Consider the following 19,370-nt stretch of genomic DNA (forward strand, 5'->3'; position numbering starts at 1 on the left):
GTACGGGATCCTTGACCAAGTATCGTTCCCTGCTAGAAGTATCATTGCTTGTCATCTATGTTCTGATTCTCTCTACTATTGGGATTGAGAGTGACGAACAATTAGACACGTTTAAGAATTAAACTGTTGCTTTGTTTTCACTGCACGGAAGTATCAACACGTAGCTTTTGGTTTATTTCCAGATGAACCACCAGGTGCACATGTACGGGCTACTGGATGAAGAGGTGAGCTACTTTTACTAGCTTTCAGCTACCACAGAGGATATAAGTCGAATCATCTGTTAGCCGTTGGATACCTTTTTTACATAGGTATGGATCTTAAATCACTGCGAGTACTGTCAGAAAGAGCAAGGAATATTTTTTTGAACAGGAATATCGTGAAACGATATCAGTACTTGATTTGCAGAATTGAAAGAAATTAATCATAAATAATAAAAGTGTGTGTCTCAGGGTGAAACTTCGATTGAGTGATTATTTTGTGTTATAAGAGTTAATAATTAATAACATGAAAGCATTCAAGTCATTAAGCCAAAAACCAGTTTAATAGATACTTCTCATAAGTGCGCACAGAAGTTCTACTTTGTTTTTAAGATATTTAAAATGGATGAGAACACAAAACGTACGGCTCCCCAAACCTTCACTTTAAGGTACCTACAACTGTGAGCAGATGGAAAATTATTTCTGTGTTTTAGATATTCCATGTCCTACAGCATGTATGACAGAATTTTTATCAAATACATTTCATCTGATAAGTTTAATAGATGAAGGACGTCATAGAACTTCAACGCTTCCAAAGTTGATAGTTACTCAGTGCTAATGTCTGGTTTCAGTACATAGAACTTTTGTTGATGTGTACTAAACGAAAATGACATTTTTTCTATTTGCATTTCATGTGTCTCCAATTTTGTTATCATTGAATTGCTTTGTATCAGATGAAAGCTTAATTTTTTCGTTTTCTGTGTATCCGTTTTGTGTTCAGAAACTCATGTAAACTTATGCAGCCAACAGTTTATAAATGATTTTTTTTATAATATCTGCCGATGGAACAGCGCTATAGCGAATACGTAAATCATTGAAGAATACTGTAACAATGTTTTTGTACAGCGTGCTTCATAAGGTGTGGAACTACAGTTCTAAAATAAAAGCAGATAGATTGACAGAAATTTTTTGTCAAGTGGTGTGAGATGGGCAATAGGGAAAAAATCTGTGAGGTCATGCTATGAACGTGACGGCTATGTTGGAAACCGCGACCTTGGATGTAACTCGTAATTTTCAAATGGAAATGTGGTCATCTAACACATAAAACAAATAAGGCACTGCATGAGAAGAAGAATGCTGTTTCAATTGAGCATTCATTCTAGAGTTATGTCTCATTTTGCACACTAAAAGGCCAATACTGGTCGTGACATATGTAGACTACAGAATGAGCTTGAGATATTGTCCAGTGTGTTGTAACGTTGTTTTTATTCGCTTCACACATTCTTCATGGGCTTTAACCAACACATGAACCACAATTCTTATTGTAGATGTATAGCTGACCTCAGTTTACTGTGAGCTGTAATTAGTACTGCGCTCTGGAGTTTTAATAAACGATGCAGAACAAAGGTTGATGGAGCTTCATCAGCAGCCATCTTAGATCATCCAGCTTTAAGTTTGTCTGTAACAGAGCCTTATTCATGTAATACCTCGATAAGCTGCACCACCGCACTGTAGGTCATGGGCGTTCTGTCTGGGTATCGTTCGTTTGTAATCTTTGTGATAACATGGGTGCTCTTCTCTATTAATATCAGGATGATTTTACTGCGTTTGGCTTGTGTTTAAATGTTCAGCTTTCATGGCAACTGTAGGGAAGAAACACAAGTCATGACTTGAGAATGAGCAACGCTACGCTCAAATGAAAGGCACCACTGTTTTTCTTGTATAAATGTCTATCTGTTCGAATTGTCAAAAGAGTCCCTTTCCATTTCAAAATTGCGAACTACGTTCAGGAAAGCAACGCAGCCTACGGATGTTTCCTCCTCTCCCATCTCATACCATTTCTGTTTATCCATCTGTTACGGCTACAGAGGAGTTGTACCACATATCTGTATCACCCTATATACGAGGGCAGTTCAATAAGTAATGCAAGACATTTTTTTTCTCGGCCAATTTTGGTTGAAAAAACCGGAAATTTCTTGTGGAATATTTTCAAACATTCCCGCTTCGTCTCGTATAGTTTCATTGACTTCCGACAGGTGGCAGCGCCGTACGGAGCTGTTAAAATGGCGTCTGTAACGGACGTGCGTTGCAAACAACGGGCAGTGATCGAGTTTCTTTTGGCGGAAAACCAGGGCATCTCAGATATTCATAGGCGCTTGCAGAATGTCTACGGTGATCTGGCAGTGGACAAAAGCATGGTGAGTCGTTGGGCAAAGCGTGTGTCATCATCGCCGCAAGGTCAAGCAAGACTGTCTGATCTCCCGCGTGCGGGCCGGCCGTGCGCAGCTCTGACTCCTGCATTGGCGGAGCGTGCGAACACACTCGTTCGAGATGATCGACGGATCACCATCAAACAACTCAGTGCTCAACTTGACATCTCTGTTGGTAGTGCTGTCACAATTGTTCACCAGTTGGGATATTCAAAGATTTGTTCCCGCTGGGTCCCTCGTTGTCTAACCGAACACCATAAAGAGCAAAGGAGAACCATCTGTGCGGATTTGCTTGCTCGTCATGTGGCTGAGGGTGACAATTTCTTGTCAAAGATTGTTACAGGCGATGAAACATGGGTTCATCACTTCGAACCTGAAACAAAACGGCAATGAATGGAGTGGCGCCACACCCACTCCCCTACCAAGAAAAAGTTTAAAGCCATACCCTCAGCCGGTAAAGTCATGGTTACAGTCTTCTGGGACGCTGAAGGGGTTATTCTGTTCGATGTCCTTCCCCATGGTCAAACGATCAACTCTGAAGTGTATTGTGCTACTCTTCAGAAATTGAAGAAACGACTTCAGCGTGTTCGTAGGCACAAGAATCTGAACGAACTTCTCCTTCTTCATGACAACGCAAGACCTCACACAAGTCTTCGCACCCTAGAGGAGCTCACAAAACTTCAGTGGACTGTTCTTCCTCATGCACCCTACAGCCCCGATCTCGCACCGTCGGATTTCCATATGCTTGGCCCAATGAAGGACGCAATCCGTGGGAGGCACTACGCGGATGATGAAGAAGTTATTGATGCAGCACGACGTTAGCTCCGACATCGACCAGTGGAATGGTACCGTGCAGGCATACAGGCCCTCATTTCAAGGCGGTGTAAGGCCGTAGCATTGAATGGAGATTACGTTGAAAAATAGTGTTGTGTAGCTAAAAGATTGGGGAATAACCTGGTGTATTTCAATGCTGAATAAAACAACCCCTATTTCAGAAAAAAAATGTGTTGCATTACTTATTGAACTGCCCTCGTACATATGAGCATCATAGACGCAGGGTTGCATACTGAGAAGTGAACGTTAACAATTAGCTACGATAAATGAATTATTTAATTCGTTATAGCGAGTGGCACATTTTATATGCTTTTCCACCGTTTGGTAAGTAGAAGGTGAGTTGGGTGAAATACTTAATTTGACACTACAGGAATCTCTCTTCTTTTAAACGAGACAATTCCGCATCGGTAGAGTAGTTGGCAAAATAACTGGGTACTTGGGAACCATGTCCGCAGCTCGTGATCTAGTGGGAAGCGTTGCTACCGCTGGATCACGGGGTCCCGGGTTCGATTCTCGACCGGTTTGGGGATTTTCTCTGCCGGGGACTGCATGTTTGTGTTGTTCTCATCATTTCAGCTTCATTCATGAAAGTGCCTAGAACGGACTGTGTACAGATTGGGAATTTGTTTGGGCGCTAATGACTGCACAGTTGAGCGCCCCACAAACCAAACATTATCATCACTTAGGAACCATACAAATATGACCTCTAAAAAAACTTCAATAAATAATAGAGGCAGTCTATTTTGTGTTGTCGGGGATGACTCGATATTGATATGGGAGGCAATTGAGCTGACATCTCTTCCCCATTCCCAGCAGTTAACATCGACATCAACGTATGCTATTTATCTTCGTACTAAGCTTCTGCGCACCTCTCGTGAAACAAATGAAAGCGACTGTGAGCACTTCGGGGCGTACCGACTAAATTTCTACCTGATGTACGTTTTCTTCTAAGTAAGGGATTGAGTCGGTCCACAATAATTAGCAACAGTCTTTCCACAAGGAACTATCAGTTCCCTGTCTGTATCTACCATCTCTCTCTCTTTCTCTTTCTCTCGAGCGCTGTCTCTCTTTCTCTCCTTTTTATTTGTGTGTGTGTGTGTGTTTGATGCGAAGTGGCTATAAGCGAGGAAACAAATTGTATTATAGGTGTACAGATGTCCATTCATTTAAATAATACGGGAGAGCTGCTTAATGGCACTACTCTTTTCTTTCTCAAGTGTACTGTGCTCGACGTTAATGTTTTATACTACAGAGTACCATTCAGGTAGGTCAGTCCTTGTACAGGGAGTGTCTTTTTTGCATTTGTAGGTCGATCGTCTCCGAGATGACGCGAAAATACTGCTCAAGACGGTCGCGTCGGCAGAACGTGCTTTACTGCCAGTGAGTAAATGTTATTATTATTGTTGAGTAAATATTATTATTAGTTTTATTTATTACCGTACTCATTTTACTTTAAATTAATTTAATGATAATGGTTTAACGAAAAACTTATCACAACGCTGATTTTATTCTTCAAGAACCCGACGAACTTCTCTGTAGGTTTTCAGTACAACTGTATATGCAGTTGCCATCAGATCGAAGGACTACAGGTGGTTCACGAATTATGGCTGTTGGGTGGATGATGTCTATAAGGAAGACATCTTGCTCAACCTTATCGGTCACTGTTATATCAGGACTATTTCAACTGGTTGTTTTATCGGTTATAGTGCTGTGTTTTCCGTAAGTTTTGAAATTTTCATTTCCTGCTACAGTCGGAGGATTGTATCTGTAGTATGGAGGAAGGTGATGGTGGTGACGACGATGACGATGATTTCGAGTTTAAAGGGATTTAACGTCTTAATGTGTTCAGTCCCCCATTTACCTACCAGTACGGAATCTGCGCACACCATTTGTCTGCGTCTAGAGTAAATGTAATGTGCAAGCGCGAGAAAGTTTTCTAAATGTTTGCGTAGCGTGTATCTGAAGTGAGACGTAGGTAATATTCCGATATTTACCTGGTGGTATGTGAGAAGCCGCCTGGAAACCAGATCCAGACTGGCTGGCTCACGAGCCCTGTCGTGAATCCGCGAGGCGAGTTCGATCCGGATTAGGCTCGCCTCTCCGTCTTGCGGAAGCGGCGCGTTAACGTGCATGGCTGTCCGGATGGGTATGGGGGAAAGTCGTTCGTTACTTCATACTGCTGCTATAACTTGTGATGGAGTATTTTGGTGACCTCATCATCCCATATCAAATATTGCGGGGTCCAAGCTTTCACATCCAAATGTCATATGTGATACTGTATCCTTTTGATCCCCATAGTTCCTGCTTTCATCATATATTCCTCTAGTTCCTGCAGCTGCCATCTACTCCTTGCTCTTCAAGATATACCTTCGGCAGATCCTCGTCGCAGTGACCTAAACTAACATCCCTTTTAGATCCCTCAGCTTCCTCAGGCAATCTTATCTGCATCAAACAGTTGTTCGATGTTTGCACATCGACATTACCGTAGCAGACATCATTTGCATATTTCCGTGCAGTTATTATCGAAGCAATCCTATTGTCTTGTTGTCATGTCTTAGATGTTGGGACTCTCCGGATATTTCCGCCAAACTCAGCAGAGTGTAATTAATGCCTGCCGCTACTGTTGCTTTAAGGACTGATGAGTACTGTTATAAATATACTGCTTCAAATTTCGAAGCTACTGCTCGTGTAACTGCTCAGTGTCTGAATTCTGAGCTTCTCTCGGCCTATTTTATTAATGGTCTGATTCCGGGTGTTCCACGGAGCTGCGTTTAAAATTTAAATATGTCGGCAGAACACCCGGAAGCACACCGTTGCTCACCATCTCTTAGCCTCCCGCCTCCTTTGTTACATGAAATACTTATCTGCCCAATTAATGATTTAGGATGTTCGATTCCAAATTTCTTTAAAATTACCCGCGGTTTCCTCTCGGTTTCTTCCACGTCTGTCTCTGTTCTGGTGATGTGGCTAAAAGAGCAAGACTCCTCTTGAACATGTAAAGATGCTTCCTTTTTCAGAAAGTTTACGCTTCAAAAATGTAGAAATGCTATTGATATAAGAGGGTGAGTCAAATGAAAACGTTAAATTTGTAATAACAAATCGAAATTTCGCGCCGTTATCCTGTAAGTTGGTAAGCGTGCTACAAACAGCGAGCAGAATGGCCTGTAGGTGGCAGCATTATGCAGATGTCGCAGTATCAGTATAAACATTGCCGCCCCACTTGCGTCTTGCACCAGTGAAGAACAGCGTTCTATTATTCGGTTTTTGCGTAGTGAAGGTGTGAAACCTATTGAAATCCATCGACGAATGAAGGTTCAGTACGGTGATGCATATTTGCCACAGCAGCAAGTTTACGAATGGAGTAGGAAGTTCGCAAATGGCGTGACTTCAGTGGAAGATGCTCCTCGTCCAGGTCAGGCACAACGAGTTGTGACTAAATAGAACATTGCAGCAGTTGAAGCCATAGTGAAGGAAAACCGCAGAGTGACACTGAATGACATTGCAGCATGTTTACTGATTAGTCATGAGTCAGCGCACCACATTATGCATGATGTGCTTCAGTTTCACAAAGTGTCTGCAAGATGGGTGCCACGGCAGCTGACTCCTGAAATGAGAGAACGACGTGTTGATGCTTGTGAAGAACTTCTTCGGCGCTTTGAACGAGAAGATGATGGCTTCCTTGCAAGAATCGTTACTGGCAGCCAGCAAGGAATAACGCCATTCTTCATCACCAAAACCAAAGAAGTTTCTAACAGAACCATCAGCAGGGAAAGTTATGCTGACTCTCTTTCGGAACGAAAAAGGCCTCATTTTGGAGCATTACACGCCTAGAGGGACCACTGCCACCAGTGCATCATACACAGATCTTCTAAATAATCATCTGCGGCCTGCAATCAAGTCAAAGCGACGTGGATTGCTGTCAGCAGGTGTCCTTTTGCAACATGACAATGCAAGGCCCCACACTGTCCGCACAACAGTTGCAATAATCACAGACCAGCATTTTGAGTGTCTTCCTGATCCACCATACTCACCAAACCATGCCCCAAGTGATTTCCGTATGTTTGAACCACCCAAAGACGCATTGGGAAGAAAGAAGTTCCGTTCTGATGAAGAGGTACGTCATGCGGTGCATAAGTAGTAGCGCGGACTACCAAAATAATTTTTTTCTAAAGGAATTTATGCACTTTGTAAGCGCTGTAGGACTTGCATTTCACGTAGGGGAGATTATGTTGAAAAGTGATACAGCTTTGTACCACTTCTGCACAATAAATAATATTTAAAAAAATAATCAAGGTGTTCATTTGACTCACCCTCGTATATATTCGCGATGTGTTGTTTTAAGGTTTCATACAAAATTCGTCTTCCTTGAAGGAGGCCCGAATATTTTCATATTCAAGGGTGCTATTACATTTTCCTTTACTCATCTCTAATGTTGTCCTCCCTTATGTTCAGTCTCCGGTATTTGTCCGGGCTAAAAATCATGCTTCTGTTTCTGAAAAACACTTCTATGCGGTTAGGGTATAGGTTGTCTGTGTTTCTGTTGAGGGATATAGTTAAATGTCAACAATGTACAGTCGGTGTCATAGTTCGCGAGAAACCTGGCCTTTTCTTATACTGAAGTGCATAGCTGTACCGCATATCACATAAGACACAGCAAGGAGACAGGGTGCTACCAAACTACTTCCAACCCACAAATAACTGCCCTGTACCATAAAGTGAACAAAAAGAGAGATGTGTGCACTTTTCCATGACTTGATGTATTGTTCGTGAACGGATTTAGTAACTGATACGCGTTTCAAGTTCTTGACAATACGCATGCCTTTCTACATTCCTGTCATGAATGGAGACATCAATAAGACTTGAGATGCTACGGTTCGAATACAGTCAGAAATTTGTAATGGACATTCCGTGAGTCGCTAAGGGGCTGATAATCACAACTTCGGAAAAGGATGAGGCAAATCGCGAAACCTAGCTTATTTATCGGTATTAACACGATTTTATGTCAGCTTTCGAACTATCGTATGTGGTAATGTAGTTCTCATAATGCACTAAGATTCAGTTAAATACCTCCTGCTGTTTCTGATTGTCCAACGCTTAAGGCCAACGAAGACCGGTAACCACCTGGACTAGTACTACAGCGTTCTGCGTGGGCGGGACGGACAGGAGGGATCCTGCTTTACATACTCTGGTACGAAGCGCTAGAGGCCACTGAGACCAATCATTTCCAAACCAGCCGCGTCGTAGGTATCACCAACCGGCTCCGCCAGCCGCTAAGAAGGCGACACCTGTTTGGTGAGGTGTCGTAGCTGATAATCGGCCTTATACATACATAATTAATACAGTGATCTACCGGGCGTCGTGAATCAATGTGGACACAGTAGTTCTGAAGGTACCCAAAGAAAACTAAGCGTTTGAGTTGCTGGTTACAGTGGTTATTAGTTTTATTAATAGCGCATCAAGGGAGTACAGGTAATGGAGAAACGAATTTAGTAATTTCTGAAACGGCAATGGCAAACTTAAAACTGCTTCTTGCTTATAATTACCATGTTTTTTGCTACCAATAAAAAATCTGTAATTTGAATAATGGTGACAAAAACATTGAGGGTGCATAAAACAGTTAACATAAACGTAATAATGGCCGGACACTACCACCGAAGTCTGTACCTGTTGACCGTTGTTACGTCAGGTGGCGTTAGTTAATAAGGAAGCTTATCGTTTTAACGAAACTCGTTATTTGAACTATCATTTCAAATAATCGTATGTGTAAGTTTGAAATCTGAACATGCTGTCTTATGATTATAACCAATTATTTTAATGAAATGTCAGTTTTGAATGAGATACAGCAGTATCGTTCCAAGACCGAGTGCCGACGTTTTTACTTTCTGATGTATTGGTGTTCCGAAAGAGAAGCAGGTTTAAGTTTGCCACTGTTATCTTGGAAATTATTATATTTGTTTTTCCTTCATTTGTGCTCTCTCGATGGGCTATTAATAAAACTAATAACCACTGTAACCTGCCACTCAGAGGTTTGTTTTCTTGGGGCGCCTTTAGAGCCATTGTTTCCACATCGATTCACGACACAATGTTGATTATTGTATTAATAATGTATGTGTGGTGTGCGTACTGTAAGACCTTCGGTACACACACCATCAGATTATTTGACTTGTCGCTCTAACGAAGTAGGCGAGTGTCAGCAATATGTCTCGTGGTCTTATCGTGACGTGTTCATCTTCTGCCGTTAGGTCAGACGATAGAAATGCCACTTGCACGCTTAGAGTAGCAGATTGACGGTGACCAACTTTAAAGAGAACTTGATTAATTTTCACACACATTTATTAAAATAATAAAAAATATAGACATTACTTAACTTGATTCTGGATGCTGTTTACAACTGACAATCTGAGGTTCCTTTGGTCTTGGTACGTTAATCTTATTCTCACATATCTCTGATACTTGACAAAGTTTCTATTCATTTATCTTCATGGCTATGTACAAGAATATGGTAATCTTATTAGGCGCAGACTGAAACTTGACTGTAGACTGGTACAGACATATGCAGGTCTGTACACTCGTTACAATACCCCGCGCGTTCAGGTATCACTGCGCGAGTGTGATCCGCGGGGAGAAAAGGTTCTACGTTAGCAGCAATCTCATTGGCTGCATTACATATTAATACGCGGATCGGTGGAAGCAGAATTTGGTCCGTCTTTATGGCAGCGCCATCTCGTAGAGCGGAGACGGACGAGCGCTGCGCCTGCGCTGTTGTGCTTAGCGGGGCGCGCTCTAGTGGGAAAGTTGTGTACGCGCTGACTACGAGGAACTATGTACACAACAGTATGTATAGGGGCAGTTGCGACATATGAACTGTGAAGAGCTTACAGCAACATAAAATTGCAGACCACTCAATGAATCCGTTCAGGAACGCCACCTCATGTCATACAAAATTACACGCATCCTGAGGAATGTTGCTAATACTGGCTATCATGCTCGTAGATGTCATTTTTCCTTCGGTGTCTTGTGATAGCAGAAAATGTAACTTTTGTTAAACCACTTTTGCTTGAAATTCATCTTTTGTTATCTCCTAACTTACAGTTGGGACCTCACTTTTTGTTTCCTGCGAGGTATGGACATTTTGGAATTGACGGTATGTTGGTAGCACTGCGTCTCCTTGCCTATTACGCTATGTAACAATCAGTTATGCCTTGTAAGTTAAGCGTAAGAAAAGCGCGAGGGGTCTCGCGAATTATGTCACAGACTGTACATCAATTAGACTGCTGCTACTTTTGATTGTAAATACGCAGATGAAATGAGTACGGATGAAGGTGGATTGAGGGCTAAACCGAATTCTATTGTGGTTAAACTGTTTCCTTGAAATATGACTTTCTTGTTAGTAATTTCCTCTGTTATTAGCGTTTTGGTATTACTTTTGAGATGTAGATCTGTCTTTCTGTGCTTTGCCGTGGATGAGAGAGAGAACTGATCACTGAACTGTTTATTATTATTGTTATTATTCATGTTTGGGCCGTACTGGACCACTTAATATGCCGGGTGATTACGTTTGAACTGAGGGTCCCAGTGCTGCAGTGCGGGCTGTATACATCGGAGGGAGGTGAAACATAGTAGGAGTGATCAATAATCGGTGCGCTTGCGAAATACAGGGTGATTCAAAAAGAATACCACAACTTTAAAAATGTGTATTTAATGAAAGAAACATAATATAACCTTCTGTTATACATCATTACAAAGAGTATTTAAAAAGGTTTTTTTTCACTCAAAAACAAGTTCAGAGATGTTCAATATGGCCCCCTCCAGACACTCGAGAAATATCAACCCGATACTCCAACTCGTTCCACACTCTCTGTAGCATATCAGGCGTAACAGTTTGGATAGCTGCTGTTATTTCTCGTTTCAAATCATCAATGGTGGCTGGGAGAGGTGGCCGAAACACCATATCCTTAACATACCCCCATAAGAAAAAATCGCAGGGGGTAATAAGATCAGGGCTTCTTGGAGGCCAGTGATGAAGTGCTCTGTCACGGGCTGCCTGGCGGCCGATCCATCGCCTCGGGTAGTTGACGTTCAGGTAGTTACGGACAGATAAGTGCCAATGTGGTGGCGCTCCATCCTGCTGAAATATGAATTGTTGTGCTTCTTGTTCGAGCTGAGGGAACAGCCATTCTCTAACATCTCCAGATACTGTAGTCCAGTTACAGTAGCACCTTCGAAGAAAAAGGGACCAAAAACTTTATTGGCTGAAATGGCACAGAAAACGTTCACCTTAGGCGAGTCACGTTCATACTGAGTTGTTTCCCGCGGATTCTCAGTGCCCCATATACAGACATTGTGACGGTTGACTTTCCCGTTAGTGTGGAAAGTTGTTTCATCACTAAACACAATCTCTGAAACGAAAGATTCATCTGTTTCCATTTGAGCGAGGATAAAATCACAGAAATCGATTCTTTTAATCTTATCAGCTGCAGACAGTGCTTGAACCAATTTCAGACGATAAGGTTTCATAACTAACCTTTTTCGTAGGACTCTCCATACAGTTGATTGTGTAATTTGCAGCTCTCTGCTAGCTCTGCGAGTCGATTTTTCTGGGCTGCGAACAAATGCTTGCTGGATGCGTTCTACATTTTCATCACTCGTTCTCGGCCGTCCAGAACTTTTCCCTTTGCACAAACACCCATTCTCTGTAAACTGTTTATACCAACGTTTAATACACCACCTATCAGGAGGTTTAACACCATACTTCGTTCGAAATGCACGCTGAACAACTGTCGTCGATTCACTTCTGCCGTACTCAATAACACAAAAAGCTTTCTGTTGAGCGGTCGCCATCTTAGCATCAACTGACGCTGACGCCTAGTCAACAGCGCCTCAAGCGAACAAATGTACAACTAAATGAAACTTTATAGCTCCCTTAATTCGCCGACAGATAGTGCTTAGCTTTGCCTTTTGTCGTTGCAGTGTTTTAAATTCCTAAAGTTGTGGTATTCTTTTTGAATCACCCTGTATACTGAAAAAATAGCTATATTTTCTACCAGCAGATAAAAATGTGGCACGTTAAGCAGTCAGAATATGGTGTGGGTGCAGGAAAAGGGGAGGAACGATTAACCACATGATAACGATGGTTCTGGCACATTTATTAGGATTTAATCTCAAATTACGACATGTGCTCAATATAGTCTCAAGACTGAGCAATACTCTTCGTCTGTAACACGGCATGATCGACAGTTGCTCACTGCATATCTGGTGTAATTAGAGCGATATGACATTATATGCTATCCTTCAGGTCGGGAAGAGTCCGGACGCATCCATGATAGACGCGATCCTTTAGATATCCCCACTACCAAAAGTCACAGGAATTTAGATCGAGAGATCTGAAAGGTCGCGCATCTTCAAATCGTCTGGAGATTATCCTGTCGTTACCGAAGGTTTCTCGAAGCAAATTTTTCACTTGGTAAGCAACGTGTTGTGCTGCTCTAGCTTGCGTGCAAATAGTGGTTTGAACACAGTTTCGTTCTTGCAAAGCTGGCATCACGTGTTTTACAGGAAGGTCCTTATAACATGAAGATATCACTGTACACCTGACAAGTCAGCGAGCTGTCATCTACGTGAAGCAAACCGGGCCGGGAATGAAGAAGCTTGTAAAAACCACATCACACACTCACGTAAACTGAGTGGATTGGGTGTTCTTTTGCACAACATGCAGCGGAGCAGAACCCCATAAGCGACATTTCGCTGCATGCACGCACAGTAGAGAGTAAGCTGTGTCCTCCTGTCCATAGACTATTCCCTGGCCACATGTCATCAATTTCAAGGCATGCCAAAAAAAGGGCAAAATCGTGGCGATGTAGACTATCTTGGGGGTTCATTTGACGCACATTCCTACTCCTTTACGGTTAAAGATAAACTAAAATCCTCCTGAACAGGCCATGAAGGCCCAACGGTACCGACCGGCCGCAATGTCATCCTCAGATCACAGGCTTCGCTGTATGCGATTACGGTGGGGCATGTCAGAACGCCACTCTCCTAGCCGTATGTCAGTTTACGTGACAGGAGACGCCACGTCCCAATCAAGTGCTCCCCATCGGGCCTCATAAGGTATGAGTGCACCCCACTTGCCACCATCGCTCTGCAGACCGGATGGTTACCCATCCGGTGTACTAGCCCAGCCCAACAGCGCCTAACTTCGGTGATCTGACGCGAACCGGTGTTACCACTGCGTCAAGGCCGTTGTCTCTCGTATGGATACCAGTGTGAAGTACGCCGATTAATCTTTTGAAGTGCTGGTTAATATTTTCAACTGTTGGTCAGTGGAGAGGGAATTCTTGTGGCACAGTTCAAGCACCGGCTGCTGAATTTGAGGCATGTGTTGCACAGTCAGCTATAGCTACAGCAACTTCCTCAGCAGCTACCATGGGAATGGCTGCTTGTTTCTCTCCTCCATTTCACCTGTTCCTTTAAATTTCTTAATCCTATTCTGTAGCCCATTAACTGACATGGGACCTCTTCGCAGCTGTTTCTGTCGGTATTATTTCCGCTATATAGTTCTGCTATTGTTGCCATTCTGATAAAACAGCTTTACTAGCAGTGCATGGTCTTTCTTCTCAACAGCCATTGCGTATCGTGTGGAAAACTTCAACATTCTTCACCCTTTACATCAGCAGCCACTTTATAGAAGAAATAAACACACGTCATCAAGCTACAAACGGCATACGGCGGCCAAAACAGCACAAACTTCTTATTCTGCTCACCGCATTTAAATTTATGACAGGGACAGAGTTGGTTACAGTGATATCAAATAATTTTGCATATTCTATTTTAAACTTTTACACCTAATGAATGGGTGAATGTCTCTACTGAGAGTGTGTGAATCATTTTGTTTCAACTTTACGTGCCAGGATTGATCTGATCGATGGAGGTTCAGTAGTGCGCTGAAAAGTGTTGTTTTATTGTTTGCTCTGTTCTGCCTGGTTTGATATTTAAATACTATCATTACCTTGAAGCTGGGTCAGTCCTCATTAAAAATAAATTGGAGTAAATTCGATTCTTTTATTCGCTATTAGTACAGAGTTGTCGAGTGGGGTGTCCAATTAGGCAGCAGATAATTTCGCATCAAGAGTCCGGTAGCGATCATAATTAGGAAGCTGCTTCTGTAGCGATGCTATTAATTGCACGTCTCTCTACATTCAATACCAAACTTTTTTTTTTATAAACGAGTAGTGTTACCGAGACAACGGCAGTTACGGCCATTTAATTAACAGTCGGTTCCACTTTCCACTCATTAAAATCCGTAGCTTTACCGCTTGCGTTACCGAGTGCGCTCTAGTCCTGTTACGTGCAAAGAAAACTAGACAAGAGATATATGTCGACCACCTTACAAACATTGCTGCCAGATCACTTACGTTATCGTTCAGGCTTGTTTAATGGCCTCGTACCTGTTTTAATGAAATAGCAAATTAGTTCAGCATTCAATTCCTTCCCGCCGTTACTTTATCGTGCAGTTCGGTGTATGATACATATACTGAGCGGGTGAGGGAGTTGGGGGATGGGGGTGGAGAGACTGCATTAAGCTCACTCATGGAGGTACGGAGATGTCAAGGGCGATCGTGGAACAGGGAGAAAGATTTGTACCCTTCACGCAGAATTAGAAGTAGCGTATTTTGAAGCAGATGACTAGAAAACTGAGAAAGGTAGCAAGTAAAAAGCGAAAGGCGAAAAGCACAGAATCATTTGAAGTTTTAGTTAACGACGAGTCTGACTCGGTTGCCGAAATGAGCGGAGATGAGTCTAGTCAGATTATGTCATAGTAGGGTACAGCAGACTCTCAATCACGGTAGCCAGAGTGGGACAAAAGCAAATTCACGTGAGAGGAACAGTATCTTGTTAAGGTAATAGGAAAGTACCGTCGGGCACTGGGAATAAGCACTAGGGAAGAGCTGAGCAGGTAGAATACATTGGCTAACTGAACGCCGAAATATGTGTAGAGGGAGAGTTAATAGGAGGACCACGTGGAACCGTGGGAATGTTTCCTGTGAATGTCGCAAGAGAGCGGAAACTAATGACGGAAGGGACAACTGAATATCACGAAACGCAACAGCAGGTGTCTGTTGTACCAGTAGATAACGATGATGGCAAAGAATGAAGGGGAAGAGCTCATGGAGCGAGCTAAAATTGCTCTTGACTGTGATAACAAAATTCATGGAACAAGATACAAGTAGATGAAAGTGTTCAATTTGAGAGTTTTTGGTTATAAAACAACGAACTAGGTCACTCGTGCATAAATAAAACTAAAATGATTTTATTTCCGAATTCGAAGATAATCTGATAAAAGTTATATTTGTGGTATTAGGGGGCACGTGAGAAATGGAAGCTTCAATGCGAGAAATGCGAGGGACTCCTTCCCAGTACGAAGGTAAATCTTCTTTGTGAAACTGATTTTATGTAATAATGAGGCATAGTTGTAGCTTGTTAATAATTCTTAATTTAGCAGGATGAATGTGGAATGTTTCGCTGTATGAAGCTGACTGTCTAATAAGCTGTGTTAAGCTGAAGGTTGTGAAAAGTACTAGTTTTCATACCCATCAATACGGACTTTTAAAAAGTTAAACTTTCAGCGAAAGTAAATAATTGCGTTATTTATTTGATTCGCTATGCATCGTTTTATTTATTTTCATTTCCCTCGTGTTATGAAATGTTTTAGATATCTGTACAAAAAGTTTGGGCAAAAATATCTCCCAAAGATCTGATTAATGTTTCATTGTGATTCACTCGCATGATCATTTTGGGCTACATAAATTTAAGGTGTACTTGTAATCATGTTTTTATAACTGTATTTGTACTTCTTGTAGATATTTGGAACAGACATGTAATCTCACTAAAAGTTACCAAGTTATCTGTTTTTGGAGTAGGATTTTTAATAAGTTTTTAGAAATGTGTTTTTTTGGTTTATTGTCCGTGTACAAGTATAATTTTGTTACATATCCATGTGCTTTCGGAAGAGTAAAAATCAGTTTAGTAGGAATTACCTGAGTTAGGATATGTTTATTTTGAAAATAACCCATAATCACTCAGTGGGAAGCGAGTACTGTAAACAGAAAATCGATAATAATTTGTATGTACAATGAAGGACAGTGCAGGATTTTATTTGCTGACTTATACACCATAATTTTTTCGTGCTGTCAGAATTAGCAGCATTATTTCTGGGCAGAGGAATTGCAGACCTTGACTGAAAGCGGGCATTGATTGAAGTCAGTGGGGAACGTTGAAAATTTGTGCCGGACCGGGAGTCGAACCAGGGTCTCTTGTATACTAAGTTGATGCTCTGAGCATTTTTTTTTATTCGATCTTTTTATTATTACTATTATTATTATTATTATTATTATTATTTACGGACAGATCATAACTTTGCGAAAATAAAGAAAGCAAAATTTTCAGCCAAGGGCAGATCCGAACTTTTTTTTTTTAATTCGGTGTAACAGTAACAAACATAAACTGCTTCTAGCATTTTTTTTAAATATATAAGATAATGACTTTATAAAATAAAATTTTTCTGGGAAACGTAAATAAGTGGACTTTTTTTTAAATAATAGTGAAAAAAATAAAATAAAATATCCTGCTTCTGTCAGTACAAAACAATAACGTTCTACGTTCCTCTTTTAGGCGCGTACCTCCCTAATCCCGTCATACCTCGCGTTGGTGTCGGGTACGTCTTCACGTGTGTTTGTGGATCCTCTCCACTGTCCTGGTCCTTTCTTGTTCTGATACTTATAGACAATAATTACATTCTCCTACCCGGGACACCCCAACTGGGTGGGGGATCAAGCAAGGCACTCCCTAAAAAATTTGCGTAATTTGTTCGATATCTCGGATGTCTCATAAGCTGTGAGTGATGTTCCTGTACTAAGGCCCAAAAGTCAAGCACATCCTTACTGCCGTCTCGGAAAAGATAACGCACAGTCAAACCTCGAATCCAAGTCACTGCGTTTGTCTTCGTTCGGGGATAATATGTCCTATCTGGGAGAAGTAGTGTGCGTGGTTCTATTGTTCGCGGCCCCACCCGAAGGAGGAAGGCGATAATTTTTTTGACCAAACACCATACGTCCGCCGAAGGACCGCATATCAGGCGATGCTCCTCAGTGTCTATAACATTGCACTGCGGACACAGTGGCTCGTCCGCCATATGAATTGTATGCAACCTGGAACGAGTCACGTATTTCCCATTTACCACCTGATACCACAGTGCGCGCGTTCCCGTATCAAGGTGTGGGTGGTGCACTGTACGCCATACCACTGACCACGTAAATGTTGGTTGGCGGCGCTCTACGGCATTATTCGGCCGTCGTCGAGTCAAGATGTGATATATATCACGTGCCGTCGCCGTCCTGGTAGTCGGTAGTTCCATATGTACATAACTGTGTTCCACAAAGAAGGTTCGCATATGGGCAAGCGATGGTGAGATGTGAGACACCGCTACCGCAGCCGAACGAGAAGGTGGAGCGAGTTCGTCTATCAAGCTGCCCGTCAGACTTGTCTGGTGTCGTGTCCACATCTTTATCATTGTGGTTACATAAATAGCCACTGCTCGGTCGCGTACGTGGACTAGTCCAAGACCTCCACGACTACGAGGAAGGGTGAGGGTTTCGTATCCTACCTTAAAAAGCAGACCTGTGCTCACAAAATATCCTAGTGCCGCCAGGATTCGACGGGCCAACACCACCGGCATAGGAAGAACTTGTGCCAGGTGGGGGATGCGAGAGGCTAGATAAGTGTTGGCAAACGTGACCCGTTGTATCATATCCAGTGCCCTTAACCTGTGACTTCGGACACTCGCACGAATTGTTTGCAGAAGATGTCTGTAACTCAGTGCCCCCGTGCGTCGAACGTCTGTAGTGAAGATAATTCCTAGGCATTTCATCTTGTTGATCGGCTGTAATGGTGCAACACTTCCTGTCGGGAGTCCTCTCCCGATGTTCATCGCTCCCGACTTTGCCATGTTCAGGCGACTTCCCGTAGCCATACAATACAAATTAATCCAATGCAAGGCCACTCTTGCCTCGTCGCCTGACCGTGCTAAAAACACTAGGTCATCTGCGTATGTTCGGCATATAAACTTGTTGTGCCTTATCGTCATTCCTTGGAGTCGAGCACTGAGCCATCCGGACACGATGCTCATTGTAATTGCACGGACAACCCTCTCACGCCCCCCGTCAGACTCAAATTCTCAAACTACCCACACTACTAACGTAGTGTCCCTTGCCCATTATCCTCGTTACTCGTGGAATTTCACCGATTCCCTTAAGAATTCGAGCCTTGTGTGCATCTACACTAAAGAGATCAGTGCTCATCTCGTCTTGGTGCCATTGTCTGACTACAGTGTACAGTTGCACACCCAGACCGTGTTCGACCGCCTGTAGTGATTTAGACAACTATTTTAACCTACAGACGAGAAATAAGCATTTTTAAATTACAGTATTTACTGTGCATCAAAAGATTGATACTAGTTAAATCGCCGGATCCGTGGATCTGGAGAAAAATTGAACTCCAGAAGTAAATAAAAGAAATAAAGAGAACTGACATCTAAAGCTCCGTATGTGCAGCGTTCATCACAGAATGCAATGAGTGTCCCTTGGTTAGAGAGTGAAGAACGTTTTCGCACTACGTACGCTACTGTAGTACAAACATTCGAAAGAAATATTTCAGACTCCTTCTTTTTCCTCTCTTGTGCCAACCTCTACACCTCAGTGTAGCACCTGCAACCTACGTCCCCAATTATTTGCTGGATGTATTCGAATCTCTGTCCTCCTGTACAGTTTTTATCCTCTACAGCTCCTTCCGGACCATGAAAGTTATTCCCCGATGTCTTAACAAATATCCTATCATCCTGCCCCTTTCCTTGTCAGTATTTTCCATATATTCAGCCGGCCGCGGTGGCCGTGCGGTTCTAGGCGCTTCGGTCTGGAACTACGGTACTGCTACGGTCGCAGGTTCAAATCCTGCCTCGGGCATGGATGTATGTGATGTCCTTAGGTTAGTTAGGTTTAAGTAGTTCTAAGTTCTAGGGGACTGATGACCTCCGATGTTAAGTCCCATAGTGCTGAGACCCATTTGAACCATATATTCC

Source organism: Schistocerca piceifrons, chromosome 6 (genome assembly GCF_021461385.2).
Source record: "Schistocerca piceifrons isolate TAMUIC-IGC-003096 chromosome 6, iqSchPice1.1, whole genome shotgun sequence".
Taxonomy (NCBI): Eukaryota; Metazoa; Arthropoda; class Insecta; order Orthoptera; family Acrididae; genus Schistocerca; species Schistocerca piceifrons.